This window comes from Thamnophis elegans, chromosome 1 (genome assembly GCF_009769535.1).
Source record: "Thamnophis elegans isolate rThaEle1 chromosome 1, rThaEle1.pri, whole genome shotgun sequence".
NCBI lineage: Eukaryota > Metazoa > Chordata > Lepidosauria > Squamata > Colubridae > Thamnophis > Thamnophis elegans.
Window position 1 is genome coordinate 166270070 of NC_045541.1, and position 17703 is coordinate 166287772.

The 17703-nt window shown below is 45.0% G+C and overlaps 1 protein-coding gene across 2 annotated transcripts in view; it reads right to left on the minus strand.

Annotated features, from left to right (window-relative positions):
- Window positions 1-16774, minus strand: part of LOC116523351 (excitatory amino acid transporter 1-like) — a 33488-nt gene extending 16714 nt beyond the window's left edge. Inside the window, exon 1 of one of the 2 annotated variants that reach the window (XM_032238462.1) lies at window positions 16261-16774. The gene's annotated coding sequence lies outside the window, so the exon portion shown is untranslated. Of the gene's footprint in view, window positions 1-5678; window positions 5779-16260 lie in introns of those variants that run through there. The other variant, XM_032238453.1, reaches the window with a different exon arrangement.
- Between the last annotated feature and the right edge of the window lie 929 nt (window positions 16775-17703).

The following is a 17703-nucleotide window of genomic DNA, read 5'->3' on the forward strand; positions in this document are numbered from 1 at the left end:
ACAATTTTTAAAAATCCACCTGCACACCTATGCCCCTGCATATACACACACACAGAGAGAGAGAGAGATAAATAAAATAAATAATCATAAAGTAGGAAGGGGATGGTCGGGCCATCAAGTAGTAGCCCCTACCCAATGCAGAATCCCAAATTAAAGAATCCCCAGGAAATGTCATCCATCCCCTGCTCAAACAACATGCAAGGAAGAGGTGCTCACCACCTGATCAAGCTACAAGGAAGATTATCCTAAGTTTCAACCTGAATCTGCTCTTCTGCAATTTCAGAGCATTCCTCCTGGGCCCTACAAAGCAATATAGGACAGGTCTTGGCCTTCTTCTGGATGACACCCCTTCGCATATTTCAAAAGAGTTGTCTTTTTCTTATTCAGCAGTCTAGATAGGAGCCAAACCCTCTTTCCTCACTCTCACTTCATCAGACTTCTGTCCTAAAGAAGTGCTGCCCAATTTCACCCTTCTTGGAACCGATTCCAGTTGAGCTGGAATCGGTTCCAAGAAGGGTGAATTTTTTTTTCTTTCAGATTTGGTACCCAGAAGCAGCAACAGAGATAATTAGGAGGCTGGAGGCTAAAACATAGGAAGAACAGTTGCAGGAATTGGGTATGTTTAGTCTACCAAAAAGGAAGACTACAGGGTGACATGATAACAGTGTTCCAATATTTGAGGGGCTGCCACAAAGAAGGAGTCAAGCTGTTTTCCGAAGCACCAGAAGACAAGAAACAATGGATGGAAACTAATCAAGGAAAGAAGCAACCTAGAACTAAGGAAAAAATTTCTAACAGTGAGACAATTAACCAGAGGAATGACTTGCCTTCAGAAGTTGTGGGAGCTCCATCAGTGCAGACTTTTAAGAAGAGATTGGACAACCATTTGTCTGAAATGGTATAGGGTCTCCGGCTTGAGCAGGAGGTTGGACTAGAAGACCTCTAGGGTCCCTTCCAACTCTGTTATTCTATTAGTTCACACAGCCCACTGTAATTTGCTCCGACTGGCAATGGTTCTTGTTTCCTATCCCGTGATTCTGAAAATATTGATATTTTCCCTTCCCAGAGAAAATATCTTCTCAGACATCGCATCATCTCAGGGAGCAAATTTGGCCTAAAAGTTAAAGCACCAGGCTAGAAAGCAAGAGACCATGAATTCCAATCCTGCCTTAGCCATGAAAGCCAGCCAGCTGGGTGATCCTGAGCCAGTCACTCTCTCTCAGCCCAATTCACCTCACAGGGTTGTTGTTGTTGTGGGTAAAATGGGAGGAGGAGGAGTGCTGGGTACGTTTGTCACCTTGAGTTATTTGTAAAAATAATGAAGGTGGGATATAAACAAACAAATAATATTTCGGCCAGAAAATATTATTATTGCCTTAAGCATGGCTGGCTGGGGAATTCTGGGAGTTGAAGTCCACAGGTCTTAAAGTCCCCAAGTTCGGACACCCCTGGCCTAAGCAATCAACACATATTTCCCACTGACCTCCAGGGGTCTCCAACGAAGGAGATGCACGTTTGGGTAGAAGCATACAGATGGGACTCCTGACCATGCATACAAATCCAGAATGGCCCAAAGGGTCTCCTTGAGTACAGGACATCAGAACATGATCCTGATCAAGGGCATGCAGCTTGCCTCCAGAGGTTGTGGGTGCCCCATCACTGGAGGCTTTTAAGAAGAGACTTAAGTGGGCAGCCCCTTGTCTGAAATGGGTAGCCTGCCAGAGCAGGGGGCTGGACTAGATGAACTCCAAGGTCCCTTCTCGCTCTATTCTGATTGACAGGTCCTTAACGGATATTACGTAGGACGTCCCCCAGGGCGGCGCAAGGAGGCTGTGTGGACACATGAAAGCTCGACCGCGACGGAGGTTCAAGGATGGGGGGAATCTTTCCTGTCCTGATTCCCGGGTGGATTCACAGCTAATTCCCGAGTAAACACAGCGAAGAGGAGCCCCACAGTAATGGCCCGACTCAGTTCAAACAAATAATATTTCGGTCAGAAAATACCATTATTGCCCAAGCAGTCAACACACATTTCCCACTGACCTCCAGAGGCCTGCAACCAAGGAGACAGGGGTGGCCCCACGCACCTGCCCCTGTGTTAGTTTGTCCTACACTTCCTTTGTCTGAAGCCCAGCTGATAAACGCGGCAGAGCAGATTGCCACACCTCAGCAGTTCTACTTACCGGGGCTGCAGTAGAAGGTAAGTTTTAGAGCTGTTTTCAAACGCACTGCGTGTGTGTGGAGAATGTGTTTGGTGCGCGCAAGGCGTACGCTCAGCAAACCAGTTGTTACACCGGTTGAATCTCACCACTGCAAGGAGGTGTATGTTTGGATAGAAGCATCCTCAGATGGGATTCCTTACCATGCATGGAGATCCAGAATGGCCCCAAGGCTCTCCTTGAGTACACCCATACTACACCTATCCTCCACGAGCTGCACTGGCTTCCCATTGGTCTCCGAGCACGATTCAAGGTGCTGGTTATCACCTTTAAAGCCCTACATGGCCTAGGACACCTGCGAGACCATCTTCTGCCACATACCTCCCTTAGACCAATAAGATCGCACAGGATGGGCCTTCTTGAGGTGCCTTCAGCGGGACAATGCCGGCTGGCGACGCCTAGGAGTAGGGCCTTCTCTGTTGCCGCTCTGGCCCTATGGAATGAGCTGCCCCCAGAGATCCGGGCCCTACCCACTCTCATGGCCTTCCGCAAAGCTATTAAAACCTGGCTTTTCTGGCAGGCCTGGGGCTGTTGATCTCTTGACTGAAGTCCACCCCCCCCCTCTGATTGGGTGTATGTTGTGCTTCTTCTTAACTTTGTTGTGTCCTATCGTTTTTAAATTATTTTTTAATATTTTCATTTCTGTAAGCCGCCCGGAGTCCTTCGGGATTGGGCGGCCTAGAAATTCAATAAATGAAATGAAATGAGTACAGGACATTGAATATGATCCTGATCAAGGGCATTGCTGACCAGAAAAGAGCTAACCTATATGACTTCCCATTCCTAACACATACTATTTCATCCCACAGAAGGATGATAGGAATCCCTCTTGGGTAAGTCAACTTGATTGTTTCATTTCAAGGAATCTGCCTCTCTCTTGATCCACCTGAGCTCCATGCTATTTACTCTGACTTCCGTAAATGATCCAAAAATCCTTCCCGTTACCGTTTCACTGAAGCTGCTAAGATTCATCTGGGACCTTCTGCAAAACAGCAGAGCAACAGGGCTTTTCCAACTTAGCAGGAATATGGCATAGTCTCAAAGCACAATTGTTGCCTATCTCTCCCCCCACCCCTCCCCAAGATGGTGCCAAATACCTCTTGGCCACAACTGAGCATCAAAAGGCAGGTTAGGACTGGAATGTCAACCATCTGGCTTTTTTCCCCACTCACGGTTGCCTGCCAAGTCCTTTAGCTAATGGCTAATTATTCAAGAGCTCCCCACCTCCTCATTCACCTGAAACACCAAAGAATGACAATCAGGACATTTGGGAGATGTCAGTGGGGGCACGCCATGTTTTGGATATTATAACACCAGAGAAAAGAGAACTTCAGGATCTAGAAACAATCCTTTCCTGCAGAAATCTTAGGTGACTCCCAGGTTCCTCCATCTTCCAGCTGTTGTCAACTCATGTTGCTGTCTGAGTTGATGGACTCATCTCAAAGCATCAACAATGAATTGACTACCTACCTACCTATCTAGCTATAAACCAACCAATCCACCAACAAAAAGGTCTTGGACTGATCAATTACCTGCTTTCTTTTCAATCTATTGCATATTGATTAGATTCCCAGATCACACTAAGCTGTAGTTTATTCAATCTTGATTTAATGAATAAATTCAATTATTTGGATTCATACAACAGGCTAAACTTTCAAGCATGGTTTATAAATACAATAACTCTACATCCTTTATTATAAAGGATAGTCCTTTATTTGCTTCCTTTAGATTTATTTATTTTTTCAAAAACTCACATTTGTCATTTATTTTTTTGAAAAGTTTTCTTGGTTTTGCTATTGAATTTTCTTTTATGAAGCAAAGTCATAAATTATTACAATATATGTTGATGTCTTTTAGATCTGCTCCTTTTTCATATTTCTCTTTCATTTTTTCCCAAGGAAATATGATCACCATCTTTAGAAACTACTACTAAGAGATCATACAATATATTCAGCAACTGATCCAAATAATTAATTAAATGCCTTATGAACAAAATCAGCATATGCTTTTGCTTGATGTCTCTATCTACATCATTTTTATATCCCTAGCAAATATACATCCTGTGTAAACCTAATGGATCACAAAAACTATAATTAAAAAAAAACCAATAGTCAAATTCATGTAAGACATACAAATCTAATCAGCTTGAGCAAGACAAGGCGTTTTGAGTTCTCTCTTAAGGGTGGACTCAATTCTACTAACAATTTGTTCTTTCAAATAGACCACAACAAGGAAAAAGCAAAATTTCTATTAGTAAAAGCACATCAATGGCTCAGTTAATGACCTAAGGATATAAGGTAGACCGCAGTCATTCTTTCTGCACCATTGAGACTGCAGCTTCCAAATGTTTCTTAGTCATCTGAGCCTGGGACTTTTGTGAGTGGCAGGGCCAGTATACCTAGATGGTGCCTGGCTGTGGAAGGACACTCTATTGCAGATAGGCCCAAGAAAGATGTAAGGGGGGGGGGAAGCACATTATTCTATATCGTGTTGCCTCTACAATCCTTTCCATTCACCTGCTGACGTTTCTTTGTCAAATTATAGATTACTATAGAAATTTAGACAGTTTTTTCCCCAAATGCCATCACTCTGCTTAACAACTAATTCCCACAACACTGTCAATAATTAACAGGAATGTATTACTATTCTTCTTCTCTTCCTTCCTAGTATCCATCTCTCCCCACTTACGACTATAACTATGTTGCTTGTATCTTTCAATTTATATTGTTTTTATTTGTTTCCTAGTACGATTGGATAGCTTATTAGTAACCTTGACTATCACTAAGTGTTGTATCTTTTTATTCTTGATGAATGTATTTTTATTCTCCTTATGTACTGAGAACATATGCGCCAAAGACAAATTCCTTGAGTGTCCAATCACACTTGGCCAATAAAGAATTCTATTCTACTCTACTCCTCTATAGACATGTCCCCTTCTACTAATTAACAACTTTGCACAACAGCTACCTGTATTCAAATACCAGGTTTGTAAATAAATGCAGGTAGTTTAAGTCTCCCCTCTCCTATGTTACTTCTTTATATTCTCTCTGATTTCTAGCATTGTTGATTTATCCAAGTTCAGAAAGTTGGTCTCCCAAGAAAAGTTAATCACTCATTTCTTACTTACGAACCTCCTTCTGTAAATTTACAGAAGTGGGGGGGAAAGGCGGAAGGGGGAAGGAAGAGAGCAGAGAAGCCGAGGGCATTCAAGGACCCATCAAAAGTCAGCTTCAGCCAGCAAGGAGAGATGTCAAGAGCCCGGATATTTAAAAAGCAGCCTGGAAACTTTTATGTTTGCCAACGGGTAAACAGCTCCACTCCCCAGGTTTATCCTGTCCCACTTCTAAAAAAAAAACACATCTCCGGAAATGGGTGAACTCATGCTTCACCGGAGGGATCAGCCAACCCCCCCACTGCCCCCAGTGCCCCAAAATTCCCAACTGTGGACTCCCTTCCCACCTGGAGCAGCAGGAGAAGCTGGCAAGCTTCCCCGGTGAGGCAGTCTTCCTGGCTGGCAATCAGTCGTCTACCACCGTGCTCTTTCTTCCCTGCCTGGAAATCTTCTGGCAAAAGAGAGGAAAAAAAGTGAAGTCAGAGTAGTCCGTTGAAAGGCACAGAGGAGGAGGAGGAGGAGGTGGAGAAGGAGGAGGAGACTTTGGTGGTTTGGGATTTGGAGCATCTAGTCTCTTTCCAGAGGCTGCTCACCAACCACATTAAGTAAATGCAGCAGGAGAGAGTAGATGCATTACATCACAATATTCATTCATTCAGATGGAGAAAGACGTCAATAAATGGGGAAAGGCTTTGGGATCAAACCAAGGACGTAGTCAATACGGTATCCTGGGGTCAAGCCATGGTCTACACCAGCAGTCACCAACTGGTGGTCCATGAGAAAATGTTGATGGTCCGCAAAAAAATTTATTTGCATTTTTTTTTAATATTGCACCAAATCAGGGGTCCTCAAACTATGGCCTCTGGAGAAGAATGGAAGGCTGAGTAAACCTTGAGCCAGTCAGGATCGAACTCCTAGCAGTGGGCAGAGTTAGCCTAAGGCTCAGCCACATAGAGGTAGTCCTCAACTTATGGCAGGATGCTTAGCAAATTTTCAAAGTTACAATAAAATCAAGAAAGGTACTTACAACCCAGATGTCCCAAAAGTGCATTTTTTCAAGAGGCAAATGGACTTTCTTGCTTTTTTTTTTTTTTTAAGAAGTTTCGGTTCTCATCCAAGAACTTCTTCAGCTCTGACTGGATAGAGTGGGGAATGGAAAGATTTATATTCCTTGCAGATAGATGGTCATTTGCATTCTTTTAGAGAGTCCTTGAGGCCACTTAGAGGCTTATCTGTGACCTCAGGGTCACCTGAGTAGTACAAATGAGTGTGGAGCCTTCTTAGAAATCTTCAAAGGACTCTCTTGTAGACTGGAAATAGATGATGTCATATCACTTCCCCTCTTTTGAGAGAGGGCTATTTAATTTTGACATAAATGGCCTCTTTGACCGCTCTTCCAAGAAGCTTCTTGGATGAGAAGCAAAATGTCTTCAAAGAAAAACAAGGAAGTCCAGTTGCTTCCTGGAAAAAGCACCGTTGGGACAACCATGAGCTGGATTGACTGAGAATCTCCATAGACACTTACAACCCAGATTCAAAGTTCTAATCTAATGGCTGGATTCTCCCCTCCTCTGCAGTCATGTATTTGCATTTGGGGTGCTTAGCAACCCACCACATTTATGACCATTTGCTGTATCCCACAGTCATACGACCACGATTTACGAGTTTCATGCCCATTGCGGATAATGCATTCAATTCCTTTGGTTCACATGTTCACTTAGCCATAGTCAGCAACGACTAATGGAGTAAATTCTGCAGGGAATTTGCCTTTTACTTTACGTGATCACTTAACAACAGTCGCCCAAAAGGTCATACGATCGGCCATGGTCACCTGATGACCCACTTAACAACTGACATGACTTATGACCATAATTCTGGGTCAATGACAGTTGTATATGAAAGTTCTATTTAATTCTCAGGGCATCTGGAGCATTCCATTCCCCCGTTTTCTTCAGCCCCAAATGACGAAGAGTTTTAACAATTCCATTCACTCCCAAGGCAGATTCAAGATTCACTACGTGTACCAAGTATACTTCCACAGGCCAATTTCTGTCCCCATGGAAATGGGAAATCTTCCAATGTGATACAGCATCAGGTTGCTGGAGCTGAAGGAGACCAGATGCTACCACCCACCAGTCCCACCATGTATCTTCTAGGATGCCATCACCACCGTTCCTACGTGTTGCAGACAACATGGAGCTCAAAGAACAGGAAGGAACAGAAACTATGAAAACTAGAGAGTTCACATCCCTAAAGATTGGATAATTGGATAAAGCAATCACAAGAACTCTTAACTAAAACCTCCATTAAACCTGTAACCTCTTTGACTTAGGCCAGCCAGAGGTCCCAGGAGTGGAAGATGTTTCTGTCATTTAGGAAGGAATGCAGAACTTCCATTGTCAGATGCAGCCTACATTTAGGGGGCAGTCAGTCCCTAGGATTTTATATCTGGAGTTGACTGCCTGTGAAAGCTCCACTATAACAGTGATTACTAGCCTTTTTGTTGTCGCTTGCTGAAAGCGCCCATAATGCAATGCGCCCCTCGTACCCTCTGTGTATGTGCACGCCCCACTCACCCACCGCCACCCACACACACAGCCCTATTTTGGGCCTACAAGGCACCCCTGCAGGCTCCTGGGAGCGAAAACAGGCCATGGCAGGGACCAGGCCAACCCACGCTCCCCGTTTTGGGCCTAGTAGGCCTCCCTGCAGCAAAAAGGGGCCACCGCAACCCCTGCCACCCCGTGCATGCGCCCCGCATGAGCCCAACCCGAAGTGAATGCGCAGCAAATCAGCTGGGCGGCAAGAGGCAGGCGCACATGCACAGTAGAGCTGAGCTGGGGCGACGGCTCGCGTGCCTGCAGAGAGGGCTCTGGGTGCCATCTGTGGCATGTGGGCCTTAGATTCGCTATCACGGCACTGTAGGATTTCTTAGTAGCTCGTGATGGATTTAGAGTTCTTCTAATCGTGATTTGGTGAACTATTCTGACCAGGAATTCTGGAGGCAGTATAAACACAAGCGATATACGCAACACGCCGAGTTGTACCAGACTTTTAGTCTGCCTTATCTAGTAACTTGCAAAATTCTGTGAACGAAGCTTTAGCATAAAACAGAATTAGCTAGAATTAGTTAGCTAATTAGAACAGGTTATGTTCCCTACCTGCTCTACCTCGCAAGACTGACAGTAGCCAACTACATTTTAGCTTGATATAGCCACTTTACAGATCTTGTACCGAAAGCTATTCTAGAAAAATTGAACCTGAGCCTCCACGTGCTTTGTTTCAATCCTCCTTTTTTGTCCTACTTCATTTAAGGAATCAGAAGATCCCCAATTTCCTTTTTTTTTTAAGGAAAGGCTGGAATTAACCCTCACTGGCTGGCAAAGAAGTCTAATAGGGTTCTACCAAACATTGTCCTTGTGCCAGAAAAGGCTTCAAGGAGCATAGCTGATGGAAAGGAAGTAGAAGAGAACTACCAAGCTGGGGAGGGGGGGAAAGGGTACCCCCACTGAGATAAACATTATTATCCCTTCTCAAAGCCGATTGCTTAGCAACACTGCACTGCACAGCTGTGTCTCCAAGCTTCATCCACCCACAGATGTCTGGCTGAGAATTAATCCATGCACTTTTGTGAGCCTTTCCCCAACAGAAACCTCATGGTGGTCCACAGGATACATCCCTGATACTCTGTCTACCCTACAAGGCTTTGCCATTCATACTCACACATTTTTAGATCAGCATGTCAATTCAATTTTCCTGGAGACAAGTACAGGCTGAAAACCGAATCCACCAGTGATGCATCTCCAGCCTCTAGAGCAGGGGTCCTCAAACTAGGTTTAGGTTTATTGACATTTGTATGCCGCCTACAGGCTGGATACGGCCCGCCAAAGCCATTAATCCGGCCCGTATGAGACCATGAGGCTGCCCCACACACATTGCCCCACCTACCCACCAACCCCCATCCGAGTTCTAGAGCCCGAGGAGGCCAAAAACGTGATACACTGAGACTTTTGAGGTCAAAAATTGGCTTGTTTTTTGCCTCCCCATCCTCCAGAGAGAGGGGAGAGGGAGGGAGACACACACACAAAGACATAGACAGAAGTCACACACACACACACACACACACACACACACACAACAGCCACATCTCTTCATTTACCTGTTTTCCACCGCCAGGAACATAACAAATTAAAGTTTCATTTGTCTGTATTGCTTAATGGACTGCTAAATTGGCCACACCCACCCAATCACATGACCACCTAGCCACGCCCACCCAGCCGGTCCGGCCCCTCAACAGTCTAAAGGACCGTGAATTGGCCGCGTTTAAAACGTTTGAGGATCCTTGCTCTAGAGCTTCTGCTAACAAAGCAGCCAAATCTCAAGAAGGTAACTCACGCTCCCATGTGGACATGAGAAAAGCGGGGAGATGTTTTCAGCCTGCTCAAGCAGCAGGCAAGGCAATCAACCAAACAATAAGTGGCACATGGAAGAAAGGATTCTGTTCCACATGGATTCTCACTCCATGTATCCCCTTTGCTCCACATGTAGTCCTCAAAATCTGAAGCTGGCTGGGATCACACAATATATTAAGCCTGAAATAAGCCCAATTGTCCTGTTCACATCACATCATATCATGCTGTGACACAAATGAACCACATCATAGTTTAATAGCACTTATAGACTGCTCCACAGTGGTTTTACAGTCGTCGCTGAGCTGTTTACAATGTCAGCATCTTGCCCCCAACTATCTGGCTCCTCACTTTATCAACTTTGGAAGGATGGAAGGCTGAGCTAACCTTCAGCAGGTCAGAATCAAACCCCCAGCAGTGGGGAGAGTTAGCCTGCAATACTGAATTTTATCCACTGGATGTAAGATAAGGGTATAGTTTTCAAAAGACAACGACTGGGTTCCCACAACATTGAAGTATGAACTACCCAACCAACCATGTATAAATCTAATGTTTTGGTGGCCCTGCCTTAATCAGATGCCCCAGGAAATGATTTATTTCAATCATAAAATGTGTAATTAGAAAAGGCTTTGGGACACTTAGAGATATAGTAGAGATGCATGATGAATTTTAAACACTTAAAAAGAATAAAACATTAAAGGTCTAGATTGGATAAGAATGTTTTGAATTGCTTCCTGAACTATAATAAAGTGTGAACTTGCGTCAATTCCACTGTCAGTATGTTCCCTAATATGGGACTTAAGCCAAATCAAACAGAATTAGCTATTAATTTTATTTATTGCAAAATCCACGAAGGTGCCCTACTGATGTCTTTAGAGTGAGGGCCAGACTGAAGGGTGATCCTGTGGCTAGCTTAGGCCTAACCCACATGTAACTTTCTATACTGTTGTCAGCACCTTCACCGAGACAATTCTTTGGATTGCAAAAACTTGGGAAATACATAACTGTTTTAATGAGATGGATACAGGGCTGCATTCATGCACTTTCTTGTCTCAGGGTGCTCTTTTAGAAATGAAACTGAATCAGAATAGAGCTGGAAGGGACCTTAGAGGTCTTCTAGACCAGCCCCCTGCTCAAGCCGGAGATCCTATACCATTTCAGACAAGTTACTCCCCAGTCTCTTCTTAAAAACCTCCATTGATGAGTACCCACAACCGTCTGAAAGCAAGTCATTCTACTGGTTAATTGTCTCACTGTTTGGAAATTTTTCCTTAGTTCTAGGTTCCTTCTTTCCTTGATTCGTTTCAATCCATTGTTTCTTGTCTTGACTTCTGGTGGTTTGGAAAATAGGTTGACTTCTTCTTTGTGGCAGCTCCTCAAATATTGGAACACTGTTATCATGTATCCCGTAGTCTTTTTTTTAGTAGACTAAACACACCCAATTCCTGCAACTGTTCTTCATAGGTTTTAGTCTCCAGGCCTTTGATCATCTTAGTTGCTTTTCTTTGCACCTTTTCCAAAATCTCAACATCTTTTTGGAATCACTCTACTGCTTGCCTGCTCACCTATATATTTCTCCCCCATTCCTTTTATTTTTTGGATTGCCAGAAAATAAAAAAGATGCTTTCCTACCATTTTACAGTAAGAAAGGTCTTTCAGAAGGAAATAGCTTGTACTTCCAAGGCTGAAAGTTGAACTACAGAGATGGCTTTAGGGAAGGAACTGGCAGTTAACAACACATGATTTAATCCTAGAAAAAGAATATTAAAAAGAAAGTTCATCTGACTCCACCTTAGCTCTCTTGCGCAGGAGGAGGGAGGGAGAGAAAATGCAGTTACTTCTTCAAGGTCATCTTTATAATTTTCTACCCTCCCAAAGCTTTTCGTTGTGACCTATGGAGTTTTCTCCAACTGTGCTGAATTTCTGAGGCTTATCATTTTGAGGCAAAAAAAAACCTATTTTAAACTAAAATAAAAAATATTTTACTCTCCCAGTAAGGCTCTAAATCCACTCAAATCCCATCCTTGTTCTATGTTTGTATCTAAAGATTTTGCTATGATCCCAATTACTTCACCCTTTGACCCAAAAAATAGTTTGTTAGGGCCGCCCAAAAATGCAAGGGATACTTGGTACTTTGTACCAATTGTGTTACTGTAATTCCGGAAAATGTTCCTTTAATCTCCTAAGAGCCACAACTTTTTCCACACACGATACAAGCAACCTTATTTCGTGTGGTCTGTGGTTTAAGCTGTATTGCAGAATCTTAGCTCCTTTGTCATTCCAGACTGTTTAGAAAAAACTGAGATAATAAACCAGTTTGGCGCTCCAGAACATGTCCCATCCTGAATACTATCCAGTGCTATTTATTTTTTGGCATTTCAAGTTAAATGCAGTGTCGAGTTCTGATTTTTCCACATCTCTACAATAACCCTGAGAAGCAGAATCTGAATGTTCCCATTAGAAGCTGTGAGAGGAGAGGAGAGGAATTCTCCAGCAGCAAAGAATGGTGTACAAAGGGCACCTCTGAGCATGTTAATATGAGAGAGAGACAGAGAGACCCCTGGGATCTAAAATTACAGTATAAGACGCACAGAGCTGCTAGAGCTTGCCAGTTCTTTTTGCAAAAATTAATCACTAGCAAATCCCTTGCCAAAGGCAGCCTTTAACAGACTTGAAATGTAACAGACACACCTACTTGGACCAAGGCCCACCTCAGACAGATATTTCCACTCTAAAAATAAATAAATAAACACAAAAGCAGGGATTGTACTCCTCCTTTGCCAAACCAAGGCCCACTCACTCTGCCTGTCTGGATTCAACCCCCTGCATCAATTTCTCTCCCTCCCGGTCAGACTGAAACTGCCCGAACAAGAACTCTACTCAGAGAGTGAAAGACTATCTTTGGTTACTGGAATGATTCGGAGCCTTGTATCAGTTTGCAGAACACAGCCAATTCTATTATTACAGCAAATATAACGCAATGTCTGTGCACGTGGCTGGTTTTGGGGTTGTTTTTTTTTTTGCCTTTGTGCAACTGTAGCTTCAAGCTTCAATCCATGGGGCCAGAAAGCATTCTTCACTGAAGATGGGAGGGGAAAACTTGTTGGTCAAGACAGGCAACACTAAGGCGCAGATAGTTTTAGGGTTTCTCAAACTTGGCAACTTTAAAATGCATGGACTTCAACTCTCAGATTTCCTCAGCTTAGCATGGCTGTCTGGGGAATTCTGGGAGTTGAAGTTCACAGGTCTTAAAGGGGCCAAGGTTGGAAACCATGTTTTAGGGTCTCCTTTTATAAGCCCATTCTTGCCTCTATATGTTTGCACTTACAATATGCATTTTAGGTAGAACAGGGATGGATAATATGTCACCCCATGTAGTTTTCCACAATACTGGTGGAATTTTCCACAATACTGTCATTAGTGACAAAGCTCCAAAGAATGCCACTGCAGATTTTAGGTAGAATAGAATAGAATAGAACAGAAGAATGGAATGGAATGGAATAGAATAGAATAGAAGAATGGAATGAAATAGAATACAAGAATGGAATGGAATGGAAGAGAAGAGAATAGCATAGCATAGAACAGAATAATGGAATAGAAGAGAATAGAATAGAAGGATTTGATATACATGTTCTGAGACACAGTTTGGTGTAATAATTAAGGCATCAGAGGAGAAACTGATAGACTGAATTTTAATCTTGCCTTGGGCGCAAAAGTGACCACGGGGTGACCTCGGGCCAGTCATTTCCTCTCAACCCCAGCAAGGAGGCAATGACAACCCGTTTCTGAAAAACCTTGCCAAGAAAATTGCAGGGATTTGCCTTGACAGACTTCAAGAATTTGGCATGGTTGTATGGAAAAAAATAATAATGTACATGTTAAGGAAGGAGGGGAAAAAAACCCACTTCCCCAAAAAGTGTGGTAGAGGGGGGAGCCTGGCTTCTCTGTAATGATATCATTACATCATGCTCAGTTTCCTGCAAACTTTGTCACAGTTTAAAAAATAGGGGGGGGGAAATACTGTGGATTCTAAATGGCTGTTCAGGTGCCTTTACAGTTCTTGTTCAGTGATGGAAAGCCTGTTTTGCTTGTCAAAAGTGTCTCAATCCATCCCACATTAGCAGTTACAGGAACTGGGCATGGCTAGTCTAGTGAAGAGAAGGACCAGGGAAGACATGATATCAGTCTTCCAATATTTGAGGGGCTGCCACGGAGAGGAGGGGGCCAAGCTATTTTTCAAAGCACCTGAAGGCCAGACAAGGAATAATGGATGGAAATGAACCAAGAAGAGATTCAACCTAGAAAGGAGGAGAAATTTTCTGACGGTGGGAGCAATCAACCAATGGAACAGAAGTGGCCTTCGGAAGTGGTGGGAGCTTCATCAGTGCAGGCTTTCAAGGAGAGACTGGACTGCCATCTGTCAGGAATGGTGTAGGGTCTCCTGCTTGGGCGAGGGGGTTGGACTAGATCAGGTTCTCCAACCTTGGCAACTTTAAGCATGGCGGACTTCAACTCCATCAGGTTTAAAGTTGCCAAGGTTGGAGACCCCTGGACTAGATGACCTACAAGGACCCTTCCAACTCTGTTAATCTGTCTGTAGTCTGTTAATCTTGTTTGCTTGGTCCTGTGTTCAGTCTTAGGAATCACCATCTTGAGGAACATCAGTTCCTACTGCTGGAAACGCCTTGGAAAAAAGATAAAACTTCCCCAATTTGGTGCTGTCCTGCTGAGAGGTATACAAGTAGTCCTCGATTTACAACAGTCCATTTAGTGACTGTTTGAAGTTACAACATCACTGAAAAAAGTGACTTATGACAGTTTTTCACACGGTCATGTGATTTACATTCAGATGCTTGACAACTGACTCACACTTATGACGGTTATGTTATCCCGGAATCATGCGATTGCCTTTTGTGATCTTCTGGCAAGCAAAGTCAATCAGGAAACCAGATTCACTTAACCACAGTCTTACTAATTTAACAGCTGCAGCAATTCAGTTCACAAATGTGGCAAGAAAAATCATAAAATGGAGCAAAACTCAACAAATTTCTCATTCAACAACATCAATTTTGGGCTCAATTGTAGTTGTAAGCTGAGGACTGCCTGTATAGGTAGGTAGTCCTTGAATTATGACTATAATTGAGACTAGAATTTCTGTTGCTAAGCAAAGTGGTTGTTAAGTGAGCCCAACTTGATTTTACAACCCTTTTTGCCATAGTTGTTAAATGAGTAAATGCAATTGTTAGGTGAATCATGAGGTCATTAATCAAATCCGGCTTCCCTGATTGGTTTTTGCCTGACAGAAGCCAGCTGGGAAGCTCACAAATGGTGACCATATGAACCCAGGATGCTGAAACTTGTGGAAGAGGGGGGGGGGGAAATTGCAGACTACAGGAACTATTTGCACTACTCAGGTGACGCTGAGGACACAGATAAACTTCCAAGTGCTTCAATGACCCTCTAAAAGGATGCAAATGACCAGCTGTCTGCAAGGAGTATAAATCCTTCCATTCCCCACTATCCTGGATGAGAAGAAAAAACAAGGAAGTCCAGTTGCCTCCTGAAAATTGGGACAATGTGTGTAGATCCAATTTCTACAACCTGGTAGTTGGAAGCTTCCACATCTGGAGAAGACCAGGTTGAGAAAGTCAAGAGTAGAAGTACAGGGTTGGCTGGACTAAAAGCTCCAAATTAATAGAAGAGATTCAAAGCTATTAGCCTTGATGGCAGGGTGGCTGCTTCCAAAGGCCATCCACTAGGAGACTAGTGGGCCTTCCTTGGCCAGTTGGATTGACCACTGTCAGAACAGATGGAGCAGAGAGCCAATCTCGAAACTGCTCACCATCATATCATCTTTAACAAGGAGTGGAATAAAGTGGCCATAACGGGAAGCGGACAAGGACTGCAGTCCCCTACCATCAAAAGCTACAGAAAGGAAAACACGCACATACACGCACACTTAAAGAATTGGCTAGGAAAACCCTACCAGCCTTGCTATCCGGGCTCCCAGGAGTCCGATGTAGAGAAAGCCCCAGGGGGATATTACACACTCATAACGAATACCCACTTGCGAGCAGAGGCCAGGCTGACCTAAATCTGGAGAGGAAGGGCGAAATTCCTCTGCGTGCCTCAAAGGAAGCGTGTGCAAAATCCAGTTCCACTTTCTCTTGGGAGAGGAATTTTATTACTATTTTTTTTTCTGGGGGGAGCTCGGGTGCCGCTTGCGTTCCCCATTCGGGGGCTTCTCCGAAGGCCATTCGCATCGCTGGACGGAGAAAAGCAAGCAGGCGGCCCCCTATCCACCCATAGTCCTACCTGCCACCCCTTCCCCGCCCCGAATCCAGCGTCTCCCTCGCCCATTCCATATGGAGTCACCACGCGGACTTTCGCACTCCAATACAATCGGTTCCGTTCCCCCGCGGTGCGCGCAACGCCCGTTTCCCACCCCCCAAAAAACCCCGAGGAAACACGGCTTCCCTCCCCCCTCCTCATCCCTCTCCCGCCGCATTTCGCCACTTGCCTTAGCAAACGTGTGAAGGGGCCTGGGGATTCCGCACGGCAGCAGCAACGGGGCTGGGAAAAGAAGGGGAGGGGGCGGGATGGTTTCCCCTGCCCTTTTCTTACAGTGGGAAGGGGGCGCTTCACCCAGATCTAGCGGGATGCGTATTGGGTGGGTGGAGGGGGGCGCGCTGATCACTCTCCACCGCTGGCCCGGTTGCTACGGTTTTCGCGTGTTCCGGCGGCGTGCCTCCCTGCCAAGCTTTCACTCGCGCTCCACGCTTTCCACGTGGACCAGCCGACGCCTCTCGGGCTCTCCAGATCGGTCTGCCGCCTTAGATCGCCGCCGCAGCCGCCTGAGCGCTCGTTTGCCCACGTCTGCCTTCTGTTGCTCTTCCACTCGCTTGGTGACCGGGATCGCGGCTTGGCTAGCGCGGGGAGAATGATTCGATATCATTGGCCACGCAAGGCGGGCGGGAACACGAGGGCGGCGATCGCGGCCGATCTCTCTGTCTCTCAGCTCAAAGCGGCTTACCGCCACCACCCTCAGCGCGCCTCCGCCTCCGCCTGGCGCAACCGGGAGGATTGCAGGGCTCGAATGGAGCCGCAGTGCGAAGACGCTGGAGGCGATGGCGAGGAGCCTCTGAGTGTAAGCAGAGCGCCCTTGCTCCAAAGCCGCAGGAGGGATCCTCCGATCCCATCCTTCAATAAAAAGGGATCGGCCTCACTCCGAGGCCAAAGGTTCAGGGGAACAAGCGCTGCCTCTGTTCCCGTGCATCCGGGCCTGTTTTCAAAATGTTGAGACCCTCCCCTCCCCTTAAGAATAACCGCGAACATGTGCAAAAAAACCCCGCACCGGCGCCACAGGCGAGTGTCCGGATTTGGGGGGAAATATGGCGGCGGCCTCGAAGCTGTTCCTTTCAGCCTTATGAAATCCCGGCTGTCGGACGAAGTGCTGGAGCATCCTCTGTTTTGTAAGTGAAGATTAACACGCGGTGCGTTTTGGGTTGGAACTTGTGGTTTGCCTTCTGTCCAAGGCTTAAGCTGAATGGTGCCCACACATCTGCCCGACATATGGCAAAACATTTTGTGCCCCTATAGGCCTTACCAGCCACCTGTGGACACATCATGGACATCCTCACAACCTGTTAGATACCAAGGTCTTCTTCGAACACCATGGACGAACTAGCATCATCATCAAGCTGTATGATATAATGGGACATGGTTTTCTGAATCACACTTAGCTGGGTGAATCACAATAAGGGATGAAAAAGTATGTTTACAAACCATACTTCCTGGGTTCGCACACTAAAACACAAATGCAAGATGTACTTTTGCTTGCCGTGTTGTGTGAACTCAGCCATGGTGGTTTACTCAACAAACCACAATTAAACCAGCCATGATCTGACATGTGCATAAGCGCACCACCGTGCCTAATGTCCCTGTCCTACTGTCCCCATCTATT